At 40.1% G+C, this 7,001-nt stretch overlaps 1 non-coding gene across 1 annotated transcript; it reads right to left on the reverse strand.

The window, feature by feature from the left end:
* Positions 1–397: 397 nt before the first annotated feature.
* On the reverse strand, positions 398–501 carry LOC112806386 (U6 spliceosomal RNA). Its single transcript, XR_003203853.1, has one exon. It is a non-coding gene; the product is annotated as a U6 spliceosomal RNA (small nuclear RNA).
* Positions 502–7,001: the final 6,500 nt, after the last annotated feature.

The following is a 7,001-nucleotide window of genomic DNA, read 5'->3' on the forward strand; positions in this document are numbered from 1 at the left end:
TATGTAACTGCAGGATAATAACAAAAGCAGAACATTGACATTGGTACAATGTATATTTCTATAGTGATTTTATCCGTTTGCATAGCCACCATTGCAATCAAGATACAGAACTGTTTCATCACTACAAAGACCTCCCTCACGCCATTCCTTTATGGCCACATATTTCCCCTCCCCACCACCATCCCTAATGCCTGGCAACCACTAGTGAGTTCTCTGCCTCTATAATTTTTTTTTTTTTAATTTTGAGGATGTATGGTATCAAGTAATATGTAGCCTTTTCAAATTGGCTTTTTCAGCATAATGCTTGGAAGTCCATTCAAGTTGTATCAATAGTATGTTCCTTTTCATTAACAAGTAGTATTCCATGGTACAGCTGTACCATAGTTTTGTTTTGTTTTTTAATATGGAACACTTCAGTAATTCGCATGTCATCCTTGTGCAGCGACCACGCTCACCTCCGTATTGTTCCAACTCTAGTATATGTGCTGCTAAAGTGAGCGCTGTGCCACAGTTTTTTAAACATTCACCTATTGTAGAACATTTTGTTTCCAGTTTTTGTCTAATACAAAAAGCTGCTGTGACCAATCATTCACAAATTTTTATGTGAACATATGTTTCATTTCTGAGGTAAATGTCCAGGAGTAGGATTGCTAGGTCATATGGTAAGTGAATATTTATTTTTTAAAGAAACTGCTAAAACTATTTTCCAGGATGGCTCTAAGATTTCACATTCCCGCTAGGAAAGTGTAAGAGATACAGTTTCTCTGCATATTCACCAGCATTTGACATTGTCACTATTTTTAATTTTAGATTCTAACATAATTTTAAAAATCAGTGATGATTTTATCAAATATATATTTTGGCATTTATTGAGATAATTTTATGGGATCTCTTATTGCTTTCTTGATGAATTGCATTATTTTATCCTTAAGTATACATATACTTTTTTTTTCCTCCAATGTCACATTTCCCTTTTTGGGGGGAGATAATAGGAGGAGGAAGAAGAGGGGTAAACAGGGTCCCACTGGAATCTCCAAAGTGTATGAGACTGGTAGTACAAAGATGGGAGGAGATGGCTAGGCAGATTGGGTGAAAGGCCTCCGAGATTCTTTTTTATGATTTTTTTTTTTTAAGATTTTATTTATTTATTTGACATAGACAGAGAGAGAGAGCACAAGTAGGCAGAGAGGCAGGCAGAGGGAGAAGGAGAAACAGGCTCTCCACCGAGCAGGGAGCCCAACGCGGGACCCGATCCCAGTGGGATCATGACCCGAACCGAAGGCAGCCGCTCAACCAAACTGAGCCACCCAGGCGCCCTTTTTTCTGATTTCTATACCCTAATGAAAATAATATGAAATATATTTAAATGCCTAAAACATGGTATTTAGTAAATGTCAGTTGCTTTTCCTAGCAGGGTTCTCCACAGGCTAGGTTGTACCTAGACATCATCATCCTTCTCCTTTCCAGGAATGAGGCTCACCTGGAAAACCATGGCACTAACATGTTGTACAGTAGTTTGGATGATGCATTTAGTTAGCTGGCTCAGTGCAGGGTCTCACTGTCTCCCTGTCCTCCCCACTCCACTCTGCCAGGGATGGGCTAAGAGTAGTGTCCCAAACGGCAGCCCTGAGTCCTAGCCAGCTTTTCCCAACAGATTCCAAGTGTAGGGTGGTGGCTTGCAACTCTCCAGTGCACAGTCCTCTCCTTCTGGTGATGATACTTGTACAGAGAGACACAGACACGTGTGCTCATTCTGCTGGCTGTCTTCAGGATCTCAACAGCCTTGCTGTGCTCAATCTCTTGGAAATCGACATCATTCACAGCTAGGGTCTGGTCTCTTTCCTGAAGTCCTGCTCAATGTGCGTCAGAGCTGGGAATCACCTTGGAAATGAAGACACCTAGCAGGGAGGCCTTTCCTCCTTGGATGTTAAATCCCAACTGAGCTCCAGGGGGCTTCTTCAGTGTGATGATTGGGGGCAGAAACTGGGTCAACTCATTGTTGCAGGCTTCATGGCATACCCTCTCCTGCGGGGGAATCCCTGCTGGGGGCAGGGGGTGGGGGGAGGGTGGCGGTTCTAACAGGCTGGTAGGAAAACTGCCAGGTAGTCATCGTAAAGACTCTGGCTGTCCACCTCTAAGGTGCCACCAGCCAGCCTCAGCCACCTCAGGCTCCGCTCACTGCCAGTTCCACATATATGTTTTAAACGGAAAAAAAATATCAAACAGTACAAAAAGAACACAAGGAAAAGTAAGTCTCTTCCCATCACTACCACTGAAAAAATCACTTTACCTGTTTCTTTTGTTGTCATCTACTATATATATTTGAATTTACATTTATTTATGTATTAGTTTTATTGAGATAAAATTGACATATAGCATTGTGTAAGCTTAACAAGTACAACGTGTTGATTTGATGCTTACATATTGTGAAGTGATTACCATAGTAGCATTAGTAAACACCTCCATCACCTCACATAATTACCATTTCTTTTTTTGTGGTGAGAATATTTAAGATCTAGTCTCTCAGCCACTTTAGAGATTATTGTTAACTATAATCACCATGCTGTATATTAGATCCCCAGAACTTAAAACCTGGTGTTTGTACCCTTTGACATCTCCCCATATCCCCTACCCTCTGGCATCCACCATTCTACTCTCTGTTTCTAGGAGTTCACCTATGAATTTAGATTCTGCAGATTAAGTGACAAGTGGCATGTTATGACTGAATATATATCTATATTCTATATAGATATTCTATATATTCGCTCTATATATCTGTATTCTCAGATAGATATAGTACCTGTATCTGTATATGTCTCACAACGTCTTTATCCAGTCATCTGTTGAAGGGCACTTAGGTTGTTTCCATATCTTGGCTACAGTAAATACAGTTCATGCAGCTAACATAGGAGTGCAGATAGATTTCTATGTTTTCATTTCTTTTGGATATACACCCAGAAGTGGGATTGCTGGATAATATGGCAGTTCTATTTTTAATTTTTTTAACTTATTTGAGAGAGAGAGTGAGAGCGCAAGTGGTGGGGGAGGAGGGGCAGAGGGAGAGGGAAAGAAAGTCATAAGCAGACTCCCCGCTGAGCACAGAGCCCAACATGGGGCTCGATCTCAGGATCCCAAGGTCAGCACCTGAGTAGAAATCAAGAGTTGGATGCTTAACCGACGGTGCCATCTAGGTTCCCCTGTTTTTAATTTTTTGTGGAAACACTATATTATTTTCCATAGTGGAGTGTACAAATTTACATTCCCCCCCATGGTGCACAAGGTTTCCCTTTTCTCTACATCCTTGCCAACACTGATTATTTCTTGTATTTTTGATGGGAGTCATTCTAACAGGTGTGAGGTGATATTTCATGGTGGGTTTGATTTTCATTTTCCTCATGATTGGTGATGTTAAGCATCTTTTCACGTTATCTGTTGGCCATTTGCGGAAAAATATCTATTCATATCTTCTGCCCATTTTTTAAAAAGATTTTATTTATTTGAGAGAGAGAGAGAGAGAGAGAGAGCATGGGGTGGGGGAGGGTCAGAGAGAGAAGCTCAGCAAGGAGCCTGACTCAGAATTCCATCCCGGGACTCCAGGATCATGGCCTGAGCTGAAGGCAGTTGCTTAACCAACTGAGCCACCCAGGAGTCCTCTTCTGCCCATTTTTAATTGGACTGTTTTTGGCTATTGACTTGTATGAGTTCCTTATATAGTTTGGATATTAACTTTTATTTATTTATTTTTTAAAGATTTTATTTATTTGAGAGAGAGAGAATGAGAGATAGAGAGCACGAGAGGGAAGAGGGTCAGAGGGAGAAGCAGACTCCCCGCTGAGCAGGGAGCCTGATGCGGGACTCGATCCCGGGACTCCAGGATCATGACCTGAGCCGAAGGCAGTCACTTAACCAACTGAGCCACCCAGGCGCCCTGGATATTAACCTTTTATCAGCTATATGATTTTAACATATTTTTTCTTCCATTCTGTAGGTTGCCTTTTCATTCTGTTGATTGCTTCTTTTGCTGTGCAGAAGCTGTTAGTTTGATGTAGTCCCACTTATTTTTGCTTTTGATGCTTATGCATATGGTAGCATATCTGAAATATCATTGCCAAGACCAACATCAAGGAACTTCTTCTCTATGTTCTTTTTTTTAAAGATTTTATTTATTTATTTGACAGAGAGAGAGAGAGCACACAAGTAGACAGAGTGTCAGGCAGAGGGAGAGGGAGAAGCAGGTTCCCTGCTGAACAGAGCCCAACGCAGGGCTCCATACCAGGACCCTGGGATCATGACCTGAGCCGCAGGCAGCCACTTAACCGACTGAGCCACCCAGGTGCCCCATCTCTATTTTTTTTTTTTTATAGGATTTTAATGGTTCTGGTCTTAAGTCTTTAATCCATTTTAGGTTAATTTTTGTGAGTAGTGTAAAATAGGGATCCAATTTCATTTTTTCTGGATGTGATTATCCAGTTTTCCCAATGCCATTCATTGAAGAGACCACCCTTTCCCCATTGAGTATCCTTGGCTTATTTTGTCAAATATTAGTTGACCATAAATGTGAGGGTTTATTTCTGGGCAGTCTCTTCTGTTCCATTGGTCTCTTTTTATGCAAATACCATACTGTTTTGATTACTATGGCTTTGTAGTATAGCTTGAAATCTGGGATTCTGCCAGCTTTGTTTTTTTTTTTCCCCCTCAAGGTTGCTTTGGCTATTCAGAGTCTTTTGTGGTTTCATATGAATTTTAGGATTGTTTTTACAATTTCTGTGAAGAATGCCATTGGAACTTCAGTAGGGATTGTATTGAATCTCTAAATGGCTTAGGGTTGTATGGACATTTTAATGATATTAATTCTTCTCATCCACAAACACGGGATATCTTTCCATTTATTTGTGTCTTCTTTAATTTCTTTCATTTAAGCCTTATAATTTTCAATGCAAAGATCTTTCATCTCCTTGGTTAAATTTATTCCTAAGAATTTCATTGCTTTTGATGTTATTGTGAATGGAGTTGTTTTCTTTATTTCTTTCGCAGATATTTTGTTGTCATTCTATTGAAATGCAACCGAGTTTTGTATGTTGATTTTGTATCCTGCAACTGTACTGAATTTGATTAGTTCTAACAATTTTTTTTCTTTTTTGGTGGAATTTTTAGGATTTTCTCTGGACAAGATATAATATCATCTGCAAACAAGACAGTTCAGTTTTACTTCTTCTTTCCCAATTTGGATGCCTTTTATTTATTTTTCTTGCCTAGTTGCTCTGGCTAGGACTTCCAGTGTTATGTTGAATAGGAGCGGTGAAAGTGGGCACCATGGTCTTGTTTCTGATCTTAGAGGAAAAGCTTTCAACCTTTTGCAGTTAAGTATGATGTTAGCCATAAGTTTGTTATATATGGCCTTTATTATGTGGAGGTATGTTCCTGCTGTACCCAAGTTGTTGAGAGTATTTAATCATGGAAAGATGTTGTACTTTGTCAAATGACTTTTATCTTTTTTTTAAAAGTCTTTTAATTATTTTTTTAAAGATTTTTATTTATTTATTTGACAGAGAGAAACACAGCGAGAGAGGGAACACAAGCAGGGGGAGTGGGAGAAGGAGAAGCAGGCTTCCCACGGAGCAGGGAGCCCGATGCGGAGCTCGATCCCAGGACCCTGGGATCATGACCTGAGCCAAAGGCAGACGCTTAACGACTGAGCCACCCAGGCGCTCCTGCTTTTTCTTTTTTTATGTCCATTTTATAATTGAGGGAAAGTAAAAGTATGCACACACACACACACACACAAAGAAAATAAGAATATTCATGTCACCCAAATATAATTGCTTTGTGAAGATTTTGGTGTAGGACTTTTAGTCTTTCCCCCCAATATTTCCAGACCTTACCTAGGATCCAACAACTAAGATATCATCAGGTAGGATAATCCAGAGCCTTATTCTAGAACTATGGCTGGCATTCCTTCTGTTTACTACCTATGTCTTTTTATTTTATTTTTTAAAAGATTTTATTTAAGTAATCGCTACACCCAATATGGGGCTTGAATTCACAACCCCAAGATCAAGAGTTACATGCTCCACCAACTTAGCCAGCTAGATGACCCTTTTAATTTTTTTTAAAAAAATTTTTATTTGAGTGTAGTTGATACACAATCTTGTATTAGTTTCAGACATATTACATAGTGATTCAATAAGTGTATATACATTATGCTATGCTCACCACAAGTGTAGCTACCATCTGTCACCATACAATGCTATTAAAATATCTTTGGGGCACCTGGGTGTACAGTTGGTTAAGCGTCCAACTCTTGGTTTTGGCTCAGGTGGTGATCTCAGAGTTGTGAGATTGAGCCCCACGTTGGGCTCTACAGAATCTCCTTGAGACTCTCTTTCCCTCTCTCTTTGCCCCTCCCCCTTGTGCTCTCTCTCTTTTTTTTATTTATTTATTTGAGAGAGCGAGAATGAGAGAGAGAGAGAGCACATGAGAGGGGGGAGGGTCAGAGGGAGAGGCTCAGCTCCCCGCTGAGCAGGGAGCCCGATGTGGGACTCGATCCCGGGACTCCAGGATCATGACCTGAGCCGAAGGCAGTCGCTTAACCAACTGAGCCACCCAGGCGCCCCTGCTCTCTCTCAAATAAATAAATCTTTAAAAAAATATCTTTGACTGTATTCCCTATGCTGTGACTTTTATTCCCATGACTTATTCATTCCATAACTGGAAGCTGGATCTCCCACTCCCTTTAACACATTTTACCCATTCTTCCATCACCCTCCCCTCTGGCAACCATCAGTTTGTTCTCTGTATTTATAGTTCTGATTCTGCTTTTTGTTTGTTTATTCATTTGTTTTGTTTTTTAGATTCCACAAATGAGTGAAATTATATAGTATTTGTCTTTCTCAGTCTGACTTATTTCACTTACAATACCCTCTAGGTCCATCCATACTGTTGCAAATGGCATGATCTCATCCTTTCTTATGGCTGTGTAATATTCCACTGTGTGTGTGTGT

This window comes from Callorhinus ursinus, unplaced genomic scaffold (genome assembly GCF_003265705.2).
Source record: "Callorhinus ursinus isolate GAN/ISIS: 27379988/994484 unplaced genomic scaffold, GSC_fseal_2.0 scaffold49, whole genome shotgun sequence".
Lineage (NCBI taxonomy): Eukaryota > Metazoa > Chordata > Mammalia > Carnivora > Otariidae > Callorhinus > Callorhinus ursinus.